General features: G+C 35.3%; 1 protein-coding gene across 8 annotated transcripts in view; it reads left to right on the top strand.

The window, feature by feature from the left end:
- Positions 1-13870, top strand: part of CHN1 (chimerin 1) — a 195460-nt gene that overhangs the window by 117798 nt on the left and 63792 nt on the right. The window lies entirely within an intron of this gene.

Raw genomic sequence — 13870 nt, 5'->3', positions numbered from 1 at the left:
AAGGGGAGATCTATTTTTAGCGTATCTACCAATTGATTGTATCACTTTGGGACAATCTCCTAACCAGTCTGGACGGCAGATTCTTCATAGATAAGGGGTTTTCTATAAGACAGTACTTTTACAAGATTTTCATTATAAATACTTGCTGCAAAAAGGGCTTTGTGCTCAATCAAATAGGTTTGATTAAAAATAAAGTTTTTTTTTTTTTTTAACTTACCTGTTCCTTTTCTGTGGGCTTCTCAGTTTTGCTAATAACCTAGTATGTATTATGACTCCTAGAGTGTTCCCAAACTCATCTGGATCGCCCTGCCACTGTTCAGAAAATTATTTAGGAAAATAGTGTTTCATGAAATCCACTTGGGGAAATTCTGAACCAGATGATCTCTTAAGATCTTTTCTTGTTCTAAAAATCGTAGGATAAAAATTCTGGGTGGATTTTTTTTTTTTTTTCAGTACTTAAGGTGTAAGTTGAGCATCTGAGCTTTGTGGATCGTTGTCAGGATTGTTTTATGGCCAGGAAGTTTTTTGCCAAAGGAAATGAGACCTGAAGGTTCTTAGCTGTCTCTAGGAAATTTTGTGGCCTGCTGTGAGGGGAAAAAATTTTTTTGAGAGACATCTATGTCATTTTTTTCATTAACTGTTTAAGTTGCTTCTCCAGCTTGAAATATCAGAAATTTAAAATTATTTTTAAAAAACATTGAGAGAAATTTAATCATGAAGTTGTAGCATGTTGAAAAGCTGGACTTCCTTCTCTTGTAAAATGGCTTAACTTTAGCATCCAGACTGGCCATAAGCCCAGCTTTTATTAGTGGCTTTTTCAAAATTTATCTTGGAACTGTATTTGAATAGTTTCTTTTTCCAAGTTGTAAGTATAGTATGCTCGCTTCAACAGATACTGGACCAATGGCTGAATGCAACAGTTTTTATGATGATTTTATACTTATTAATAATATAATTTTAAATTCTCCAAAGCCATGCTTTTAAAAATGGCTCATAACTGTTAATAATATAAACTGTCAAATATGTAATTTGCATTTCAGAAACTATGCTATGAGTCAGAACTCTGAATCTGGCAAGAACTTCTTTACTTTTAGATTTAGTCTTTTAAGCCCAAAACTTTCTCCCATATAACAATGACCTGTGATGACAAGGGTGTGAAAAATCCATTTATTGGTTTTATGGAACTTTAGTAGGCCAAATAAACTTTATGTGTCTGTGTGTGTATATATGTATTTTTCTTCTCCTGGAAGTTTGAGATGGTTGCAGTGTTTTGCATACTGTCATAATAATTTATTCTTAAGGAATTTCTTTTATGTTTAAATTCCACTTTTTAAAGACTTCTTTGGAGAACACCAGACTGCATATGTATTGAAAGGCCTTGTAAAATATGAGGTTGAAATGTAATCAGGGCCTTGCCAAAAAACTGCCATACCTACTGGAATTCTCTGGGTACCTCTATGAAGTGACTATGAAGTCTATGTCCCTGGGAATGGTGAAAGGAGCACAGGAGGTCCTGTCTGCTAATTTTCTTAATTCTCCCACAAAGCAACCTTTCTAAAAGTTTTTACTTTGCTTTATGTTTGTAAAATATAAATATATACATTATTTATGTATTATTTGTATCCATATAATCCTAATGTAGAAATCAGCAGGAGAACCATACTTCAATTTCATCATTACAAAAGTAACAATATAAAAAACTGTTTGAATTCTTGATTCTGTGCTTTCCCACTTTGTAAGACCCATCTTTTCCCCCTTCCTTAATCCTCCCTAACCTGTGCTCCTCTTGTTCATCTCCTTTCTAACCCTACCTTATCAACATCCATCGCTCTCTTCCTAGTCAAATTTACATGCTCATGTTTCCCCTGTGGCTTGTTAAGGTTTGGATTGGTCATTCCAGGGGTGAACAGGCCCTTGGAGAACTGCCAGATGTGCCCAGGGTCATCTATTTATATTAAAAAGCCAGTTTAATAATTTATGAGGGAGACTACAGTTACTGTGCAGAACTTTCATAGTGGGTTTGTCCTCTGTTAATATCCTTCTTAAGACTCAAGTAGAGTAATGGGGTTCCTGGATGGCACAGGCAGTTGAGAATCCAAGTCTTGGTTTTGCCTCAGGTCATGAGTGCAAGGTCACTGGATTGAGCTCAGCATGCAGTCTGCTTGGGTTTCTCTTGCCCTCTCCCTCTACCCCAACCCCCTGTGCATGCACTTTCTCAAATAAATAAATCTTAAAAATAAAAACAAAAACAAAAAAAAGAAAGAAATCAAGTAGAGTTTTTTAAAAATCCTACATAGTCAGTATATAAGTATATATTAGTCTGTGTGGTCTTGAGCAAATCCTAAATCTCTCTGGGTCTCAGTTCACCTCAGTGTCTAAAAGTGCTTCCATATAATGCCACCACTTGGCTGGCATTATATGACTGTTGTCCTCTACTTTGCACACATAATGAACTTAAAAAGAAAACAATTTAAAATAAAATTTACAAAATAAGAATCATGTAGATGTTATATTGTACCTAATCAAAAATAAAATTAAATGCCTATATTTTGTATTTAGCCTATGGTTAAATAACATAAGGATATTTTTTTAAATAAATAGTTTTATATCACTGTTTTAAAAAAAAAAAAATGGATGTTTACATTGCTTGAAGTGTCCTCCAGGTCCACAAGATAACATCAGACGGTTCTTAATCCCTTCATCTGATAGTGGAGTTTCTCTTGTAGTAATGCTGTGATACCTCTAATTGTGTCTAATCTGGAGGCCTATGTCCTCATTTCTTTTCATCTCCATGAACTAACTCCTCTCCCATCAAAATTAATTGTGTTTAATTCAACATTTATTGCGTGCCACCTGTTTGTAAGGAAACAACCTAGGCTCTGGAAGGGATGAAAGATGTACAACATATAAGCCCTGTCTCAAAGAACTTACATGTTAATGTGTTCATTGTTTCTACCTTATTTAATTAGCACTTAGGTATATTGATAGCAAGAAGCAACCTGCCTATATAATCTGTATAGTATTACAGTTCAGTAGGTATTAAGTTGGATTTACTCTGATTTGAGTTTGCTTCTCTAAAAGCCCAGCAGATCACAGAAAACACTTTTATAGACAAACACTAGTTTTTCAGAATTATGAATCAGAAATCAATATGACATTCCATCATTTCACTACAGTTTCAAGTCTGAAGTCCCTCAGTATTGTTTCACTTCTGTTTCAGCACCTTGGATTTTATATACACAGTTGTTGATTAAACAAAGGAACAAACTAGTATATTTTATGAATTCAGCCAAATCCAAGGCCCTGATAGAATCAGTCCTGAGACAGGAAAGAAGGTAATTCAAGTTGATTTCCTACTTTATATTTTTTCTTTTAGGAACTCGGAATGCTTAGAATATTCCTAATTCCACAGATAAAGCATCTGAGGTACAAAAAAATTGTTTTTATGACATGAAATAGTTTGTGAAAGGTGGTGGCTAGATGCACCTTTTCAGGAATATGTACAAAGAAGCCAAGATGGTAGAGTGGCATCTCCCCATAGTTATCAGTCATGGGTTGGGGACAATCTAGACCCCACCAGAGAATCTAATAATGATTAAAGAAAACTGACATGGGGCCCAGAAAATTTTTTGTATGAATCTCATCTATTCTTCCATTTTATCACTCACAGAAAGGATTAGTAACTCAAGCCATTAGGGAAAACCAGATGGAAAGATGAAAACGGAAGATAAACATCAATTCCTCAGCTCCAAAAACCAGGCCAACAGAAGACCAAATTGTAGTTTACCAAGCCAGCTGCAGTTTTGGAAGATTTGTATATATGAGCCAATTAAACAAATAAAATCTTAAATTACTGGCTTGAGGGTTGGAAGAGGAAGCTATTAGAAATTCTTTCACAATTGCTATTTCAGAGTCTAGCGTTTTGGTAGGGGAATAGTCATTGATGGCTCATCCAGTTAACTTTGTGAAACAGAAATCAGCTCTGGTGGCTTTAGCAATCTGGGGTCCAAAATAAGTTGAGACTATCAAGCAATAATCTGGGTTTCCCGTGTTGCCCACAAACCAGTTCTATGGGCAATTCTTAAATTAAACTTTCTAATTTTAATAAATCCTTACATTATACCTCATGCTAAATGATTTGGATCTGTAGTGTTCATCTTCTGCTTTTTGCTCCATCATATTTCCCTTTATATTTGGAGTCCTTTTTTCTTTCTCTGATATTTAGACCTCTGGGAGACTGGCAAATCATAGCTATGCCCTGAACCTTTCCTTAGTCAAGTTATGAGAACGTAAGTGTTCTTATATGGCTTTATAAGTTAGTCCTTAACTCTTCTTGGGTCTCCTCTGAGTTACCACACATGCTCAAAAATTCCCAAACCTGGGCATTATATTGCAAAAATAGATGCTTTCAGTAAGAAATTCTAGGCATCAATAATGGCAACTGATCATGCTCTTGTTTATATGTCTTTTTAAGTGTGCTGTTAACATTAGTTCTTTGTTTCGTTCAGTAATTCAGATGAATCAGCTGTTATCCTCTATTTCCTTAGCTTCTAAAACCATTCCATGAAAATTCACTAAATGCTGTAGGTTTGCTGATGACCTAAACTTTACAGCTTAAACATTATCTTTGATAATTTCTTTTTTATTTGTTTTAGGAAGCTTTTTCTTTTTCTTTTTTTAAATTTTAATTCCGGTATAGTTAACATACAGTGTTACATTAGTTTCAGGTGTACAATGTAGTGTTCAACAATTCTATACATTACTCAGTGCTCAAATTAGTGTGCCCTTGGGACTCCTGGGTAGCTCAGTCCGTTAAGCGTCAGACTCTTTGATTTCTGCTCAGGTCATGATCCAGGGTCGTGAGATCAAGCTCTGAGTTGGGCTTTGTGCTATGCATGGAGCCTGCTTAAGAGTATCTCTCTCCCTCTTCCTCTGCCCCTCCCCACTCACATGTTCTCGCTTGCATGCTCTCTCTCTCTCTCTCTCAAAAAATATCATTAAGTTAAAAAAAATAAATGTACCCTTAATCCTCTTCAGCTATTTCACCACCCACCCATGCCTCCCCTCTGGTAAATATCTGTTTGTTCTCTATAGTTAAGGGATAGTTCCTCTGTCGTTTTTTTTGGTTTGTGTGTGTGTGTGTGTGTGTGTGTGTGTTTGTGTGTGTGTGTTTTTATTCATTTGGGTTTTTTCCTTCAATTCAACATTAGTGAAATCATGTGGTATTTATCTTTCTCTGACTGATTTAATTCACTTAGCATTTTTCCCGTTAGCTCCATTCATGTTGTTGCAAATGGCAAGATTTCATTCTTTTTTATGGTGGAGTAATATTCCATTGTGTGGTGTGTGTGTGTGTGTGTGTGTGTGTGTGTATACATTTTCTTTATCCATTCATTTATCAATGGACACTTGGGCTGTTCTCATAATTTGGCTATTGTTAATAATGCTGCAGTGAACATAGGGGTGCATATCTTTTCAAACTGGTGTTCTTGTATTGTTTGGGTAAATACCTAGTAGTTCAATTACTGGATCATAAGGTAATTCTATTACTAATTTAAAAAAATTATTACTAATTTTTTGAGGAACCTCCATACTGTTTTCCACAGTGGCTATACCAGTTTGCATCCCATCAACAGTGCATGAGGTTATCTTTCATAATTTCTAAGACACTGCATAAGCTTGTACTTACCAGCAGCATTTGATAAAAAGTTACCATTAGTATAAAGTTTCTCTCCAAAAGCAGAAGCTTTTATGCAAGCTGGAGATTATGTAGCACTATCTTAAAAGAGATTTACACTTTCTTCCACCCACTCAACAGAAGGAGATCCTGTTGTGGTTATAGTTTGCTTAATAACTTTAGAATGACTTTGGGCCACTGCCCAAGTTCATAGAAAAAAAAAGTATATTAACCTTATCCCTTGAGAAAGTCCTGTTTTCCCCTGTAACAGGGAAACTCTGCAAAAGAGCAAGCCATATCTCTTTATACTCTCATTTTCCAACAATGTTTTATAAGTCAACTTTATTGAGGTATAATTTATATACAGTAAAATGAGTTTGATGAGCTTTGACAAATAAACATACCTGTGTAACCACTGCTGCAGTCAAACAAAGAACATTTCATTACTCCATAAAGTTCCTAGTGCTTCTGTAAAAAATTGCACCCCTACCCCCGATCCAAGGGCAACCACTGATTAAATTTCTGTCATGACAAGAAATTGTTTTTAACTGTTGCTATGACAGGTGGCATCTATTTAATGTTTTATTTTTTCACACTTATAGCACTTTTTACCTTCATTTTGTCACTTTATTATAAATACATCATCTTAAATATCGTTCTTAATTTTAGATGTAAAATTTCCCATCATGTTCTTTTAGGGAAATATGGACAACAAAAGAATTATTGATGTGTTGTACCGATTGCAAGGCACTATAACTTGTTGACATTTTCAATCCTATCATGGACTTTTCACCTTTTATTCTACAATAAAGACTGAAATAAGTGTGGGTACACAATAAGAGGATTCTTAGGAAAGAAGCTCTGCTCTGCTCCATCTTGGACCTGAGCCAGAAGCGCTCAGCCAGCCCTCCTTTAATCACTAGCTGTCTCTTGGCCATTCCTCTCTGGAATAGGTCCCATGGCAGATGTTAGTCACAATCACAGTTGACAGGAAATACAGTGTCCCCAACTCTCTGAATGTGAACTGTACCATGTGGAACCAAGTATCACAATGAGAAAAACTGCCATTTCTGCTTTCCTCCTTTTAGTCTACTCAAAAGGGAAAAGGCATTGTTTGTGGCATTGGTATGACTTCAGAATTCCCTATGGCATACCACTAAAGCATTTTTTTTTTTTTTTTTTTGCTTTATTGAGACCAGTAAAGCATTTAGATGTCTTTCCCTATGATCTGTTAAGAACTAGCAGGTCCAACCCACTCAAGAATCCTGTAGACTAGAGTTCACCTCTGCCTGGTGCCAGGTGAAGCCTGTATAACAGGCTCCCATGTATGGGCTGTGGGTTGTAAAAAATTCCTGGAGAAATGTTTTTAAGTTTTCTCCTGTCTCTTAGAACTATTGGAATATGAGTGAATGAAGAAAATGCTGATATATACAGAACCTTGATTTCACTCTACTTTCTTAAAATAGATTTAATCATTTGCATATTAATTTTAGTAATCAATTTCAATGCAGTTTGATTAGAGTAGGCTCTCCAGTGATCTGGAACTGTTTTCTAAGCAAGTGGGTCTCAGGAGCTCAAAAACCTCTTCTTGTGACTCTTGGAATTCTACATGTTTTTTTGGCCACCTTTTGGGGGTCTAATGTTTCTTAAGACTGGGAAGACTGGGCATAACGGGAGAGAAAAGAGAGTACCAGAGTGTGAAAACAGTAGAGAATTGTAGAAAAGTTTTATTTACACTGACTAGTTCATGTCTGTCTGTATGTGTATATATATGTGTATATATATTTGTGAACAAGTCCAGTCATGTTATACCTCAAACTATTTTTTTTTAAGATTTTAGTTATTTATTTGAAGGAGACTGCGAGTGAGAGACAGCATGAGAGGGGGCAAATGGAGAGAGGGAAGCAGGCTTTCTGCTGAGGAGGGAGCCTGATGTGGGGCTTGATCCCAGGATCCTGGTCATGATCTGAGTTGAAGGTAGATGCTTACCTGACTGAGCCACCCAGGAACCCCCTAAAACTATTTTTAAATTTAAAAAAGGAACCATGTGCTGATATATCTAATTATTCAATTTAAGAGAATTTTCCCCCTAGTTTTAAAGGAATTTTCCCCCCTAGTCTTAAAGGAATGCATGTTCTTTATAAAACTTTTGAAAACTAGGAACTAAAAAAAAAAAAAATTCTTATAGCCCCACAAATATATGTTAACATTTTAGTGGATTTCCTTGTAGTCTTCCTATGCACAGATTATTATAAGCTTTTATGTTTTTTATTATATAAGTAATCCCTATTTATTTTCTACAAAATAATAAAATATTGAAAAAATAGCATTAAAATCACACCAAGTCCCACTATTGATGGATAATATAACCAGTAATACTCTGCTATTTATCCTTCTAGTTTGTGGGTATGTATGTGTGCCTGTGTGTGTCTGTGAGAGTGAAAAAGAGAGAGAAAACATGTTTCTTCTATATGAACTACTTTGTGATTTGCTTTACTATTAGGTTATGGTTTCATGTGGATGATATTTCTGCTCTATCATTTTAAATATCAGCATAACATTCCATTGTGTTTATATACAATATTTAGCCAATCTCTTAATATATTTTTTCATTCATTCATTTTATGAATATTTATTGAGTAGGTGATTTGGGCTCCTGTGGCCAATACCAAACAAGACAACCATGGATCTTCTCTAATTGTCTGTCATGTACACCAAGAATATTAAAAAGAAATTTAAAGACTATCGTCATGATTTTAAATGATGATGAGATGGGGGTACAGAGAGAAAAACTCTTTTACCAGGGAATTTTGTTCATAAATTATTGGTAACCAGTGCTTTTTTCCTGCAGGCTGTCTATGTTTTTATGATAAATCTTTCTTAAGTAATCTTTTTTCAAAAGCATTCAGTAAAAAGGTTTCCTTTGCTTACTCAGATTAGCATGATTTAGATTATACTAGTCATTTTAGTAGACTTTCTAAATTTCAAGTTTTTATTCCTGTTAACTGGCTTTATCCTTTCAAATAAAAGAGTTTTTCCAGAATATTCAGTGCTCCAAAAATCAGTATTTCTTCAGGATAATGATAACTAACCCCCAAAAATCTAAATTTATAAGTCAGTTAATATGAGGGATAATTTAAAAGCATTTACAGGGATCCCTGGGTGGCGCAGCGGTTTGGCGCCTGCCTTTGACCCAGGGCGCGATCCTGGAGACCCGGGATCGAATCCCACGTCAGGCTCCCGGTGCATGGAGCCTGTTTCTCCCTCTGCCTGTGTCTCTGCCTCTCTCTCTCTCTCTCTCTGTGACTATCATAAATAAATAAAAATTAAAAAAAAAATTTAAAAAAAAAAAAAAATAAAAGCATTTACAGTTGTTTTTCTTGGAATAGTCCATATCTTTTTTTTTTTTTTGGAATAGTCTGTATTTTTAAAATGTATAGGACTTTCATGTGAGAGAAACCTATTTCTAGATTTGTTGAATATAGAGTTGCACTTTAGCTTCATATATGATCACAGCCAAAGCTTCTCTACTCTTTAGAGCTCCCTAGTTATAAAATAATGAAACATTTTGAGGGTAAAGGACTTCCATAATTTATATCTGCGGTGTGCACTGGTATGGGGTGGAGGAGGGTGACCTTAGCTAAAACTATTATTTAAGCCAGAACTCTGTTGATATCTTGTTTACATAACATTCTATTTACCACTTATTTCAGTATGAATAGTGAATTTCCTTTGTTCCTTATAGATTAAGCCCCCCAAAATGCCTTTGCCTAATTAGTGATATGACAAATGCTTTTATTTGGAAGCAGTGTTTATTGTTACTGAGGAGGGGATAATTTTTTTTCGTATTTTTATTTTTTAGTTCATAGTGATAATGGATTCTAAACAAGTGTTTTTAATATTTTACTTTTGGTTTCATACAGAACTATTCTAAACTTTTAAGGTAAAAAAAATTTTTTTAAACAGAACTTAAATAGTAATGGATCTTTAACATTTGATCTGGTGTTAAGACTCATAAAAGATTTTCTGTAGCCATATATGCTAGTGTTTGATCTTAGCTTTGGAGCAGTCCACAGCATCTGGTTCATATGTTCTCTTTATGCTATTTCTTTCTTTATTTTTTCCTTATTTTTTGAGATTTATTTTTCAGAAAGATCTACCTTTGCTCCTCAAATAGAGGTATTTCAAAGGGAGCTTTGATTATCATGTTATCTCTTATTTATCCAGCCATTCCAACACACATGCAAAACAATTTTTTATTGGGCATCCCCTTGGGACAGGATGTCTGCCTGTCTTATGACTTTAATGATGTCACTTTGAGCACATCATTGACCTCTTCAGGCCTGAGTTGAAGAACCCAGCTTCGTAGATGACACTCAGGTCCCTTCTAGCTGTCGTGATTCGTCACACATAAGTTCTCTTTGTTAACCTTCAAGAGATTTTTCAGACTTAAGATTTTATACTTCTGAGAACTTACTATTCTAGGAGGAAGACAGGCTGAAAACATGCAGATTTAACTACAGGCTTGGCTCTCATACTAACAAGAACTGTAAATCTTTGAGCCAGTGACATAATTTCCTGTGACCTCAGGAAATTGAAGGTCTCTTCTAGCTCCCCAATAAACATGTCTAAAGGTTGTAAAACTAAAAATAATAATAGAAATAACTAACATTTATTGAGCCTCTATACATCAGAAAGTGTACTGAGTATTTCACCAGATTATCTGTTTTACTCTCTATAGCAGTCCTTTTGAAGGTGGGTATTATAACATGGGTATCTGAGATGATAGGGTTTATGGAGTATTATCAAGGGATTCTAGGGTGTGTTTTAATAGTGCATACTTTATTTTTAAGAATGAAATCACAAAGGACGACCAGACCCTTCCACCAAATAAATGCCCCTTGGTAGGTGTCATCATAGAGATTAAACATTGGACTGTGTGTTTAAACTAAGTAGGTAATTATATTTTAAGTAATTGGATTACTCAAAAAGGAAGAAGTTAAAACACCCTGGAGCCTGCCCAAAGGAAGTTGAAGCATGGTTTAAAATGGGTCCTTCACCAACTGAGGCTTGTCATGCTAGAACTGCAATGCTTAGGTTCAGCTTTTCTTTCTTTCTTTCTTTTTTTTTTTTTAAATAAACTCTTATCAAATGTTAAAAGAATAAAAAGCTTCCGATCTACAGAATAAGAAAACCTGTAACTTGAGTTTTTTAGTATAAAAAAATGAAACAAAGTGTTTCTCGCTACATTGTAGCTTGGTTCTCTAATGACTGCTTGTGTCAAATGCTGCCCTTCTTTATCTTTACCACAAAAATCCAAATAGTCTTGTTCCTTTCATAGGAACAACAAAAATAAGTAAGAAAGGATTTTATACTTAGGATAGCATAAATTATACATAAATTTGCAAAGCTGTCAATAATTTAACATGAATTTCAAATCAGTATATTTAATAGAACAGAATCTGTATAAATTTCATTAAACTTTTTCTGACTGAACCATATTAAATGATTAACATAGCTTATTTGTGTATTAATGAAATATACTTGCAACTAAGATTTTTGATATGCATGTTGCATTTATTATATTTAAGGAAAGTCAACACACTTTTTTACGTTTTCAGCAGTTGACTTAAATTCACGTTGACATCTTCAGGTTTTCATCATTCCACTCTTCAAAGTGCATATTAGCATTTCCTTGTCAAAGTTGAAGCTTACTTAGCTCTTTGAAACTGACAAAAGACCTCTGAGGTGACAGTCACCTCCTAAATAAATAAGATTGTGAGGGCAGTTGAAGTGTTTTTCAAATCAATACTCTAGAGACTGTATGTAAAACTGTAGAGAGTTTATTATAATTTAGAAGCAAAAATAAAAAGAAAAATGAAACAAAAATCCTCCCGTCTTTTTAACAGTTTGACAGTGGTATCGTTTTCCGTGGTATCTCTCAGAAGCAGGGAAACCAGTAACAATGAATAAGGATTAACGTTCATAACTGTAACAGAAAAAAATTATAGATATTATTACTAATGATAATACTTTTAAGAAATAAAGTAATGAAGAAAGTGAAAAAAAAAATAACTTTAATGTAAAATAAACTTTTGGGAAGTCCTAAAATATGCGGTCATAAATAGTTTTTGATCAAGTCAAATCAGATCAAGGTTCTCCCCAATGCGGGCAGCCCGGGTGGCTCAGCGGTTTAGTGCCGCCTTTGGCCCAGGGCATGATCCTAGAGTCCCGGGATCGAGTCCCATGTCAGGCTCCCAGCATGGAGCCTGCTTCTCCCTCTGCCTGTGTCTCTGCCTCTCTCTCCCTGTGTGTGTCTCTCATGAATAAATAAATGAAATCTTTAAAAAAAAAAAAAAGTTCTCACCAATGAAACTTTACATGTAATAGAGATGGCTACAGAAATTTTGATATAGCAGATTCAGTATGGGGTCCAGACACCCATTAATGTATGTGTTTTTTTTAAAATATTTTTTTGAGAGCGCACATCAGCTAGGGGTTGGGGTAGGGGGAAGACATGGGGGAGGGAGAGGGACAAGCGAGCAGACTCCCCATTGAGCACGGAGCCCACTCAGGGCTCCATCTCACGACTCTGAGATCATGACCTGAGCCAAAATCAAGAGTCAGATGCTTAACTGACTGAGCCACCCAAGCACCCCAATATATGTGTCTTTCTATATGAGAGAGAGAGGGATCCCTGGGTGGCGCATCGGTTTGGCGCCTGCCTTTGGCCCAGGGCCCGATCCTGGAAACCCGGGATCGAATCCCACATCGGGCTCCCGGTGCATGGAGCCTGCTTCTCCCTCTGCCTATGTCTCTGCCTCTCTCTCTCTCTGTGACTATCATAAATAAATTTAAAAAAAAAATTTATATGAGAGAGAGAGAGCAAGAGAGAGACTGAGACTGTGGGTATATATAGTGTGTGATATCCTGTTGCACAATAAAGATTATAAGTAATGGATTAAAATAGTGGTTCTCAAACATTTTGTACTGAGGAGTTCTTTACACTTTGAAAATTGTTGAAGACTTCAACAATTTGGGGTCATATCTATTGATATTTACTATATTGGAAATGAAAACAGATGTTTTAAATGTCTGTTAATTCATTTAAAAAACAATAAGCCCATTACATATTAATGTAATAGCATTATTATTAACATAATCATAGTTTATTAAACAAATTTAGTTAGAAGAGTGGCATTTTTTACATTTCTGTTAATCTCTTTAATGTCTTAATACTAAGGAAACTACTGGATTCTTATAAATGCTTCTGCATTCAGTCTGTGGTGATACGTTACTTTTTTTAAAAGAAAAGATTTATTCATTCATTTTGAAAGAAAGCAAGAGAGAGTGTGTGGGGGCAGTGGCAGAGGAACAGGGACAGGGAAACTTAAGCAAATTATGTGCAGAGCATGGAGCCCAATGTGGGGCTCAGTCCCACAGCCCTGAGATCACTACCTAAGCCAAAACCAAGAGTCAACATTTAACCAACTTGCACTTCCCTGGTGCTCCATATAATGTGTCCAAGCATGTGAAGAGACTCTGATCTCATACAAATAATATGCATTTGGAAAAGTAAGGAGTATTTGAATAGCCTTTTCAGATATTTGTGGATATTTGCCTTTGATATCTCACCAAAACTACATAAATGGTAATGTGTTTTTTAAATTAAAATATAGTGAACATACAATAATAATTCATTTCAAGTGTACAACATAGTGATTCAACATTTATTTACCTTACAAAATAATTGCCCTGAAAAGTCTGGTCACCATCTTTCATTATACAAAGTTATTGCAATATTACTGATTATATTCCCAGTGTTATACTTTGACTTATATATTTTATAACTGGAAATTTGTACATCTTAAATCCTCTCACCTTTTTTGTCCATCTCTCGACCCCACTCCCCTCTGACAACCACTGATTTCTTCTCTGTATTTATGAATCTGTTTCTGTTTTGTTAGCTTTTTAAGATTCCAGACACACACACACACGCACACGCACGCACACACACACACACACACACACACAAAAGATTCCAGATACAAGCGAAATTGTCCTTCTCTAACTTATTCCACTTAGCATAATACCTTCTAGGTCCATCCATGTTATTATAATAGCAAGATTTCATTCTTTTTTATGGCTGAGTAATATTCCATTGTGTATGTGTATATTTATGTGCCTGTGTGT

The sequence above is a fragment of the Vulpes vulpes genome, chromosome 3, assembly GCF_048418805.1.
Source record: "Vulpes vulpes isolate BD-2025 chromosome 3, VulVul3, whole genome shotgun sequence".
Taxonomy (NCBI): domain Eukaryota; kingdom Metazoa; phylum Chordata; class Mammalia; order Carnivora; family Canidae; genus Vulpes; species Vulpes vulpes.
The sequence above is the reverse complement of the archived record's forward strand: the minus strand, read 5'-3'. Positions and strand labels throughout refer to the sequence as shown.